This window comes from Alexandromys fortis, unplaced genomic scaffold (assembly GCF_014885135.2).
Source record: "Alexandromys fortis isolate MF-2015 unplaced genomic scaffold, M_Fortis_MF-2015_v1.1 scaffold_88, whole genome shotgun sequence".
In the NCBI taxonomy this organism is placed as follows: Eukaryota; Metazoa; Chordata; class Mammalia; order Rodentia; family Cricetidae; genus Alexandromys; species Alexandromys fortis.
The window spans coordinates 4,206,987-4,218,678 of record NW_026067961.1 but is presented as its reverse complement, the minus strand read 5'-3'; the positions used below and the strand labels follow the sequence as shown (position 1 = coordinate 4,218,678).

General features: G+C 49.0%; 1 non-coding gene across 1 annotated transcript; it reads left to right on the top strand.

Annotated features, from left to right (window-relative positions):
• Window positions 1-10,779: 10,779 nt before the first annotated feature.
• LOC126508276 (U1 spliceosomal RNA) lies at window positions 10,780-10,938 on the top strand. Its single transcript, XR_007593762.1, has one exon. It is a non-coding gene; the product is annotated as a U1 spliceosomal RNA (small nuclear RNA).
• Window positions 10,939-11,692: the final 754 nt, after the last annotated feature.

The window sequence follows — 11,692 nt, the reverse complement described above, 5'->3', positions numbered from 1 at the left end:
CCTTAACTATACATATATATATATACACATATATATCTATGTATATATATATATATGGCTGGGCTTGGTGGTACACACCTTTAATCCCAGCACTAGGGAGGCAGAGGAAGGTGGATCTCTGTGAGTTCAAGGCCTTGGTTTACATAGTGAGTTCCAGGACAGGACAGCCAGAGCTATATAGAGAAACCTTATCTTGAAAGATAAACAACAAAAAACTAGCTCCCCAAAAGAACCCTAAGATAAATAAATAAATCCATATATCTAGATATATATGGATATATAGATATATATAATTTATCTAAAGAAAAAGACACTTTCAATTGGATCACATGGACCAATGGTCCAGCTAAAATCATTGTAAAATCAATGTAGGTGTGTATGTGTGAGTTTGTGTGTATGTGTGCGTGTGTGCGGATCTGTGTGACATGTGTAAATATGACACATGCTATAAGATGCAGTATTTTTCCCCCACCGAATTCCCCTGGTTTCTCACTTACTACGACACCTCCCTCCACTGTCTGGTGAGGGGGAGGCCCCGTGTCCCCATCTGGAAAAGGCTTGTCAGAGTTTAAGGGGGCTCTTCGGAGGAGTTCAAAGTCTGCCTGTGTCTGTCCCTCCACACACTTCTGCCTGTCCCTCTGTGTCAGGCTCATCAACACACAGGCCTTTCAGGGAAGGCACAAAGCACTGTGAGGGACACAGCTGTGACCTCACTGGAGCGAGGCCTCCCAATGCCCCCTGCACACACATTGCCATGCTCAAACACGGCTGCTGCTGCTTTTCTACGGCTCCTGTGCAGCTCAAGAGCTAAAAGTGGTTTTCAATTTTATTTGTTTTTGAGACCAGATCTCACTGTGTAGCCCTGGCTTGTGTAGCCCTGGCTAGATTGGAACTCACTATGTAGATCAGGCTAGCCTGGAGCTCATAGAAATCCACCTGCCTCTGCCTCCCGAGTGCTGGGACTAAAACTGTATCAGTGTACCCAGCTAGCCTTTCAGTTTTTTTTTTAAAACTATAAACTGATTGGTCCATTAGCTCAGGCTTCTTATTAACTCTTACAACTTATATTAGCCCATTATTCTTATCTGTGTTAGCCACACTAGCCTTTCAATTTTTAAAAGCCACCTAAAAATGTAAACATTGGGGATCTTGCAAAATTTGAGCCTCCTCCCTCTCTCTCTCTCTCTCTCTCTCTCTCTCTCTCGCTCGCTCGCTCGCTCTCATTTTTCTCTTGATTCCAAGAATCCTCACCTTGTGGTTAGGGACCCTGGAACGGTGCTGAGTGTCCTGAGCTTCCTGGTGTAGTGCCTATCGTGCCGTGTGGAGGTGGCTGTGAGCTGCTGTGGTCGTCAGAATTGTATTTATAGTTCCTGCTGCTGTGTGTGGCACACAGGGTGTCCCTTCTGCAGAGACCGCCCACCGTCACTGACAAGTCTGTCTTCTCCAGAGCTACTTTCAGGTTCTCCCGCCGCTGTGCGGCTACCCATGCTCTTTTACTGTTGCCTGGGGAGGAGAGTCACGAGGGAGACAGCCTGAAAGTCAAATTTCTGGGTCTTCGAGCAGGTGCCTTGATCAGTCAGGATGGGCCAGGTTATGCAGTAATAACAAATGACCCCCGCAGATCCCAATGGAGTCCAGCAAGGTGGAGGTAGATTTCCTTTGGAATGTGTGTAGTGGTGTAAGCCAGAGGTCAACCTCAAGATTCTGTTCCTCAGATCTCTTACTGAGCTGGGACTTGGCCTGCTGGCCCAGGAGCCCCAGGGTTCTCCCAGGCTCTACTTCTCCCAGGGCTGGAATTACAAGCAAGTGTAACCATACTTGACTTTTTCACATGTGTTCTGAGAACTGAACTCAGGTCCTTGTGCTCGGACAGCAAGCACTTAGGTGGCCAAGCATCTCCCTCGTCCCCCAGACTCTTCTCTTACTGTGATTGCAGGCCCATTCCAGCTGTGGCTCTGTGTCTGCTACGAGGTCATGCTTTGAACGCTTGGCTCCCAGCTGGTGGCTGCGGAACCTTTAGGAGGTGACCCTGGATGACGGGAGACTTAGAGCAGCCCCTCGAGAGTTCTACATACCCTTGTCCCAGCCCGCTTTCTCTGCTTCCTGATCCACTCAGCATGAAGGGTCTTTCTATGTCTGCTCCTGCTGCTGTGAATGCCACCATATGCTCCTGGTACCATGCCTTCTCCACTGTGACGGACCAAAATCCCCCTGAGACCATGAGCCCAAGCAAACCTTTCTTTCCTCAGACTGTTCTGTCTTGGCAACACCATAAACAATGCCTGTGTCATCTGTGAGCTGTCTCTGGGACCTGGGTGAGGGAGCAGCCTCTGCTTAAAATGTTGGACATCTATGGCAAAGGGGACTTGTCACTTCAGAACATGTATGACTGGTTCGTTAGGTGCTAAGCTTGCAGCTGTGCATGTAACTGAGCCAGGCAAAAAGTATAATAACTAGGTGAGCATGGTGGCACATGCTTTTCTGAGCGCGGGTCTCATTCATGCTGCTGCCTTCTTGCCACCATCCAGCTGCTTTAGGGACTGGCATCCTCCCTGCCCTTAGCTCCTGTTAGAGCCCCTGATTTTGTCGGTTTGGTGGTGCGGATGGCGTTTCTTTCTTGACAGATGAGTGTCCTGTCACATACACTGTTCGATCCCTTTGAGAGGAAGATTTGGCTGGGGATGCTAGTGCCGCCTTTACTCCAGGCTACACGGAGAGACCTTGCCTCAAAAAAATTAAATTAAATGAAAAGATATATTTATTTTTTATTTACATATATGCCTGTGTGTTATGTGCATCGCATGCATGTCAGTGCCCACAAAGACCAGAAGAGGGTGCTGAATGCCCTGGGAACTAGAGTTACAGGAGGTTGTGAGCTGCCCCAGAAGGATGCTGGGTACAGAACCCCTGTCTTATGCAAGAGCAGCCAGTGTTCTTAACCTTGAGCCATCTTTTCTGCCCTTCCTCCTCCTCCTCTTCTTCCTCCTCCTCTTCTTCCTTCTCCTCCTCCTCCTTCTCCTCCTCCTCCTCCTCCTCCTCCTCCTCCTCCTCCTCCTCTTCTTCTTCTTCTTCTTTTCTTCTTCTTCCTTTTCTTTTCCTTCTCCTTCCTCTTCCTCCTCCTTTTTTTTTTTTGTTTTGTTTTGTTTTTCGAGGCAGCCTGTCTTGGAACTTGCACAGCTTTCACGTCCACCAATCAGAGGCTTTACACAAAGACCAATCACAGACCTCCTGTTGCACCAGTCACTAGCTCTGCAGAACCCTCAGGGTTGACAGTGCTCCCTCAGGTCTGCATGCATGACATAGCTGGGAAATAGCTGTCGGGAGAGCTGGGCCTCCTGTTTACAGAAGCTAATCTTAGGATGTGTCTTCCAGTCTTCCAAGGCCAACACAGGGCCTGTGGAGCAGCCACACCTGGAGAGTGAGTCTGAACTCAGCTGCAGGGGTCCTTACAGCTGGGGTAAGGGTTCCTCAGAGTGGAAGGGGAGGATTTGAACACCTGGGCTGTCTTAGCGTTTTCTTGACTGGTGGTTTCCCGTTAGAGGCAGCCAGGCAGAAGGGAACTGACACCCAGCTCAATGGCTGAGTGGTTTGGTTCACACAGTTCAAGTTACTTCAAGAAAAAGCACTTTGTAGGCGACACCAACATTCTGGAACTTGCTTACCGCACTGTCAAATGCTCTTAGGGAGAGCAGGGTCCTCCACTTACGGATCTCAGTTTTGTTACGATGAAGATTTATTGTGTTGTTTTACTATGTGTAAAATGTATGTGTCCGTGTGCAGGTATGTGCCTGTGGGTGCAGTTGCTCCCGGGGGCCTGAAGGGGGCACCAGATCGCCTGGGGTGGAGTTACAGGTGGTTGTGATTCACCCAGATCCAGATGCTCTGTAGGATCTGTATGAACTTAACCACTGAGACGTCTCCAGCCCCCTTAGAATTCTGGAAATTTAGAAAAATTTCTAAGGCTTTTGCTTTGCTGTTGCTCTTGAATGGTGTGTTTTGTTGTTGGAGGCAAAGGTTGTGCCCAGCAACCTCTCCCACAGCCTTTCTTATCACTTCTGATAGGAGAAACATTTTTTTTCCTTGTTGGCAGCCAATTTGCCTACGACGGCGGTTTCTTCCTTTTCTAGTCCACTATTCCTCACTCTTGACGGAAGTGCCAGGACTTGTTTCAGTAGGACAGTCTTTTCTGCTCTGACAGAGACGAGGGGCCGTTCCTTGAGCAGGCTAGGACACTCCCCTCCCATTCTTGGTTTTGGCAGAGAATTTTTTCTCCTTCATCTTTGTCTTCTTTTTCTCTTTTTAGGGGGAGGGGCATTTAGGAAATAGGAGACCACTTAGCCCAGGCTAGCCTTAAACTTGGTAAGTAGTAAAATAGGATGTTGATATCTTGGTCATCCTGCCTCAGTTTCCCATGTGTGTGCCTCCATTTCTGTTTGTTCGTTTATTTGATAGACTACATATCCACGTAGCCCTGGCTGGCCTCAAACTCACAGAGGTCCGCCTGCCTCTGCCTCCCGAGTGCTGGAATTAAAGGTGTGCGCCACCACTGCCCGGCAGTTCTTATTTTTCTTAACAAATTTCTTTGTTTTGTTACACAGATTGTCAGTTTTTTTTACCAGGCTGGACCTGCCAGGATCAAGGATCCTCTTGCTTTTAGCTTTCTGAGTAGCTGGGACAACAGATAAATCACCTGCCTGGAAACCCTGTCAATTCTAAAGGGACACCTCTTGCCTTTGGGCACTTGGTGTCTTGGTCTGTGTGTGCCACTGTCCACATGTGACCTCTCCAGTGTGGGGCATCCGGGGTAACTGAGTTAGACTCTCATTTGTTCCCAGCTAGGAACACAGAAAACACACAGCCTGTGCTTTCGAATGGGGGCTGTGTTAGCTGCCTTCCCATCCCCGAGACAGAGCCCCTCACAGACGCTGAGGGGAGAGAAGCTTTGCTGGATTCTACTGTGGTAGGGAAGGCACGGCAGCATGAGCGATCCATCTTTGGCCGCGGCAGGAGTATGCTATACGGCTCCTCACCTGTTGATGGTTAGCACCGGAGGCTGGTCTAACCTCCACAGGCCCTTCCCGAATGGCCTGCATCTCCTAGCTATGCCCCACCCCCCAAAGCTCCATAATCTGTGGAAACAGCACTGCCAGCTGTGGACCAAGTGCTCAGAACATGTGCCTGTATGGAACGTTCCAGATTCAGCCCGCAGCAGACGGTGTTCACTGTCTAGACTGTGTGACGCCCTTGTCATAGTATATTTTGGCGTCGCATATGAGTAAGTGGAAAACACAGGAGCTTGGGATGTGCATCACCGTCCCCTCGGCAGAGAACAGCAAAGGAAAATGGAGATGGGGGAAACGGTTCCGCCTGGAAGGTAGTTTAGGCCACCCAATAATTCGCTTTAATAGAATAAACATACATTTCAATGACCCGGATAAATGAAATCATTTAAGCTTTCGGGTTCTTAAAAACAAGCCCCCATTATTTCGGAAACAGATTTTGATTTTGTTCTTAGTGGAACATGCTCTCTGATGGAAACTTTAGGTCTCAGGGATGCCTGGCTACTCAAGTGGGTGTCTTTGCTGTGCCCAGCACATGTTTCCGTTGTGGGTAGGAGGTACCACAGACCACGGCCAGCGAGGCCCCGTGCATTCTGCACGTGTTGGGGTTAGAACAGTGAGCATTATCGGTGCCTTTACAAAAAGGCTACCATGAAGCCTGAGATCATCTCTAAAGAAAAACAAAGGCTAAAACAGAGAGTGTTGTGCATGGCGGGTGGGTACGTGTGCATGTAAGCACATGTGGAGGGCAACTCACAGCCAGCTGTATTCCTTGATAGCACCGTGCCTTGTTTTTGAGACAGGGTCTCTCCCTGGAGCTCACTGACTGGCTAGTCCGGCTGGCCAGCAAGCCTTGGGGACCCCACTGTCTCTACCTTCCGAGTCCTGGGATTTCAGGTGTGAAGCTGTGCCCAGATTGTTCTGTGGGGCAGGGGGAATCAGACTCAGACTCTGCATGCTAGTATCACACACACTTTAGTTGACCAAGCCATATCTCCAGCTCAAGACAACGTATGTTTAAAAAATTTGTCTTAACCGCATCCCCAAACTTGAGGCCACACTCTGTACCCCAAGAAGCCTAGTTTTGGCCATCTGTCTTTGAAAAGTCAATTAAGGGTGCCGAATTCAAAGTAAAAAAAAAAAAAGTCACACCAGAACTGGTGGCACACACCTTTAATCCCAGCACTCAGAAGGCAGAGGCAGGTGACTCTCTGAGTTCAAGACCAGCCTGGGCTACACAGAAAGACTTTTTTTTTAAAAAAAAAAAAAGGCAGAAAAAGGCAATTCAATGCAGCCACAGTAAGGAGAGGAATGAAGAAATGTTGCCATCTTCAGGAGTTTTATAGAGCAGTTGCCACATGACTGTGGTTTACTGGGTAAAGTTCCATCCCCAGCGTCTGTCTCCGGAGAGCTACATGGCTTCTCACTGACTCCACCTACTTTCTCCCAGCACTCAGTTTAGTTTTCCCTGCCTACCTCTGGTCGGCCCTGCTATAAGCTCAAGCCAGCTTTCGTTATTCATTAACGGTAATCACGACACACAGAGGGGAATCCCACATCAACCAAAGACCTCTTAGAAGTTGGGGTTTTGTTGCCCACCATCAAGCCCAGGCAGGAGGAACTCAAGCAGGAGCAGAGGCAGGAGCTACACAGCGGTGCTGCTGACTGGTTTGCTCCCCATGGCTCAGTTAGTCTGCTTTCCTATATAACCCAGGACCGCCTGTCCAGGGTGGAACTGCCTCCCCTCCCCCATCAATCATCAGTCAATAAAACTGACCTACCCACAGGCTAATCTGATGCAGACATTTTCTCAATTGGGGTCTCCTTCCCAGATGGCGACAGCCTATGCCAAGTTGGCAAAACCCTAGTGGGCACCGCAGTAATTGTCCAGACAGACTAAGGTGATGCCCCTGCCAGCTTGACAAAGCCTAGCTCTTTTCCAGTGTGTGCAAGGTGGCTCCCTGGGACTCCTGGGCGCCTCTCCTGGTCCTCACTTTATCCACCTCATGACCCTAAAGCCCTTTGTGTTGGGAGCGGCCTCCTCATCCCTGGAGGGGACACAGACACTAAGATCCCTTACACTTCAACCATTTTAGAGCTGCTGCTAGGTGGAGGAGACTTGATTTTTGGTTTCCTTTTTTTCGCTTTTCAGATGGGTCTTGATGTGCAGCTCAGGCTGGCCCTGAACTGGAGACTCTAGAATGTGGGACAAATCCCACAGCCTGAATCAGGGAGCTGTCTTGCTATAAGCCTTTGGTCACTTGGAGCAACTTGTCTTACTGGGAGCCACAAATGGCTGCAGGCTGTGATGGTTTCCTTCAGAGAATGCAGAGGAGAGATCAAAGGGGCTTTGGTACGAGGAACCTGATGTACCCCAAACACAACCTCTTGTGTATCAATAAGTAAATATGCTTCTGAAAGACATTTTGAGGTTCAGGTCACAGAAATGTTCCTCCCTGCTGCCAGAAAGCCTAAAGTTACATTCTCGAGTGACTCTCTGTGTCCCACAACCGTGTGTGTGAGTGTTTGTCTGGGGGCATTATGTATGCCCACCACGTGTGTGCCTAGTGCCTGCAAGGGCCAGAGAGGGTATGAGAGCCCCCTGAAACTAGAGTTATGGATGGTTGTGAGCAATCATGGGTGCTGGGAACTGAACCCAGGTCCTCTGTAGAAGCAACAAGTGTTCTTGACAGCTGACCATCTCCCCAGCCCCCTCCTTCCCACTTTAAATGACGCTCCTCTCCAGGCCTGAAGGAGACTTCTCTCCTCTCTAGACCGCCGTCCTGCTTCTCCACACAGTGTTGCTTCTCTCTGGTGCTCTTTTCCAGCCGGAGCCCCCCGTCGTGGTCTGAGCCCCTTTGATCACAACAAACCTCACTCCTGAAGGGAATTAAGAATCACTTGGCAGCTTCCTTCCCAGCTGATCGCTACTGTTCTTGTTTATATCAATATGAGTGATCCTCCATTGTGGCCTCCTGTGTGCTGGGATTGTTCGTGTGCGTCACCAGTCAGCCTCAATGGCACTGTAAGACACACTACCAGGGGAAGGAGGGACAGCTCCTGAATTAACTCTGAGTTATTAGAAGACTGCCCGCTGCCATCTCTTATAGTATATTCTGGAATTCTAAACAAAGAAAGGCACGCGGCTGCAAGGACCCAGGAGGTTTGAATTGTATCGACCCAGTGAAGCAGTTGATTAAGGTGTTGGATGTGTTTTTCTAAAGATTTGTCTCCTCCTGGAGCATTCTGGGAAATCCTCTGACAAGGCTATGGATGAAAAAAAAAAGACGGAGCCAGCCTGAGACTTGAACTGCCCCACAAGGTCCACACAGATCACTCAGATTGGGAGACAGTTAAGAGGTTAAATGTCTAGAATTTGAAAGTAACTTGGTTATAATGTTTTTAGCATAATTTATACAAGTCATTTCCAATAAGATGACTGATTCTCGAGGGTGGACAGGCTGGTGGTCGCTTGGACAGAGCTAAAGCAGCTTTTGCCAAGGGTGCTGCCTCTTTTTTATTTATTAAAATAAGTTATCCCCCCCAAACTTTTAATCTCAATCTCTCTCTCTCTCTCTCTCTCTCTCTCTCTCTCTCTCTCTCTCTCTCTCTCTCTCTCTCTCTCTCTGTGTGTGTGTGTGTGCAGGGTCTGAGGAGGCCAGAAGAGGGTGTCAGTTCCCTGGAGAGGGAGTTACAGGTGGTTATGAGCCACCCAGTCTTATGTGGGTGCTGGGAGCCAAACTTCTGCCCTCTGGAAGAGCAGTCCATGTCCTTAACCACAGAGCCATCTTTCCAGCTTCCCCTCCTTTTGTTCCAGACAGGGTCTAACATGGGGCAGGCTGGGTTTGAACTCTCACTGTACCTGAGGATGAGAAACTACTAATCCTTCTCTCTCTCCTCAAACGTGCTGGGGTTCCAGGTGTGTGCTCCTTTGCAGAGCTGAGGGTGGAACCTGGGGCATCGTGTATGTAGGCAATCAGCCTACTGAGCTGTGGCCCTTTTCGGTACTGGCATTGATATTGATCTAGGGTCACTACATCGGCAGTGGGTCGGGATTGGCTGGCATTGGGTTTAGGGTGTTGGTGTGGTTTGGCATGAGCATTGGAGCCAGGGTTTTGGTGCTGGGTTGATACTGGCTTGGCGTTGCGTTTGGTTCCTGGAGTTGATATAACTTTAGTATTTCTGTCCAGGCTGTGTTAAAGGTGGGGAAATCTGAAGAGTTTCTACGTTCACTTGCGTCCTTCGTGGGAGTGGGAGTGGTAAGCAAGCCACGGAGGAAATCCTACGGCTGGTGAAATGTCATCAAATAGACACTTGCCACCAAGCCCCGAGTCTGAGGAAGGGGCAGGTACCAGCTTCAGGCAGAGAGATACTTGGGGACTGTTCAGAAAGTTGGTGTGGCCGCCTCCTATCTGTGTGTGACTAATTCAACCTGTGATACGCTTCTTTGAAATTTAAGAAAACAGGAAGTTCCCCGGCAGATTAAGACCCAGGTGCCAGATTTGCTTCTCTGAATTCCACCGGAGCTGAGGCAGCTCCTGGCTAAATAGAGGTCTTATCACAATTCACGGGAAATCTACCTGGCCTGGAGGAACTTCGGGCTATCTTGATAAGAACTGAACTCACACGTCAGGCTGACTGGCCACCCTGTGTTCCAGAAGGCCGGACAAGGTCGCCACCCTCCCCTCACATCAGGAAGCTCCTGAAAAGGAGCTCACTTCAATGTTGATTGCCCGCCTCCTGGAGGGGCTAGAGGACTGCACCCCGCAATATATGTGCTCCCTGTCCTCAAAAACAGGAGAAAGATGGGTGTCCCTGGGAAGAGCTTGTGTCCCAGCATCCGGACTGCGGGACGGCTGGTAGAAATCCCCCCTCCCCGAGACTCTCTTGAGACCTTTGATCAACCGGAGGAGACCCACTCTTCCCTGCTCTACTCCCCCTACTTTATTTTCATGTTTTATTAGGATATATTAATTATTCCCAATAATTGGCTCATTATACCATCTATATGTATGTAATGTTTTTCTGCCAAGTTCACATATCCCTTTGCTCTTTTCCTCCTTCCCCTCCCTCGAATCCCCTTCCTGTCCCAACTAGCCCCCCTACTTTCTTTTGTGTCCTTGTGTATGCGCCACGCATGACTCGACGGGCCCCATCAGGTATGTTTAAAGGCGCAGTTACACCACCGAGGAAAAGGGTTCTCCTGCCCACAGCGACCACTAACTGCATTTAGGTTCTCAAGGAGACGCCCGGCCTGGTGAGCTCCCGGGTTCCGCAACACGCATCGGAAAAACGCCTCCACAGCGACATCTAGAGTAGAGTTTGAGCTCTGCACCAGGCTGTTGAGCCGCACTCAGCCCGGTAGATTTTTATCCGAGCTCTTTTTCTGTGCTTTGATAACGCTGCATGACAGACACGTTTAAGAATCAGCGACAAGCAGCGGTAATCGGAATCACTCTGAAATTAAAAGAGCTGAAAACAAACCACCCGCGTGTGTCCTTTACTGTGCAAGTTAGACACAGTTGTTAAAAGCTAGCACAAGCCAGGCGGTGGTGGCGCACGCCTTCGGAAGCAGAGGCAGGCGGATCTCTGTGAGTTCGAGGCCAGCCTGGTCTACAACAGCTAGTTCCAGGACAGGCTCCAAAGCTACACGGAGAAACCCTGTTTCGAAAAACAAAAACAAAAAAACAAAAATAAAATAAAACCAAAACCCAGCAGAACACTTGCCTGGCAGGGGACACCATGATCACAAGGTGGTTTCCCAGCATGAAACTCGTCATTTGCCCTTTGATGTGCTGACCCCTGTGATTTCCCCACGTGTGGGGAACTTAACTGCACAGTCTGTGGTAGTGGGGGGCTGCATTCACACTCTCGCCTTTAAAAAAAAGATTTTTAGAAACCCAACATAATAAAAGTTTGCAGTAGAGACTGGAGAGACAGCTCAGCCGTTAAGAGCACTTTCTGCTCTTGCTCAGGACTCAAGTCCCAGCATCTATATGATGGCTCATAACTGTCTCTTAGTTCTAGTTCCAGGGGATCTGATGCCATCTTCTGGCCTCCCTGGGAACTGCATGAATGTAGTGCATACACACGTGAGCAGTCAAAACACCATACAAATAATAACGATGATGATGATAATTCAGAACTATTTCCACTAGAACCACCATCCGAGTGGCTGGAGAGATGGCTCTGTGGCTGGGACCGCAGCCTGCTCCTGCAGAGGAGCCGAGTTCAGTTCCCAGTACCCACGTCTGGTGGCTCATCTCAGTCTGTAACTCCAGCTCCAGGAGATCTGACACTCTCTTCTGACTTCTACAGGCACCTGCTTGCACTGGGTGTGCTTTTGCATAAGTAAATAAAACCAGAAAAGAAGGGGAAAATATTAAAAGAAATACAGAACCGTAAAATGTGAGCAGCAACAAAAGTGGTAATGTGATTATTCCGATAGAAACATCAGAAGGCAGTCACTCTGGGATTCCAAAGGTTTTAAGAATCACAGAAAAGCCCAATGTGCAGTCACAAGCACCATATTGTCTTATCCTCATGGACAGAGCCTCTCCGGTGGGGGTCGACACGCATGTGGTTCTTTGCTGAGATCTAAACCTGGTTTCATCAGCAAACAAACAGGTGTC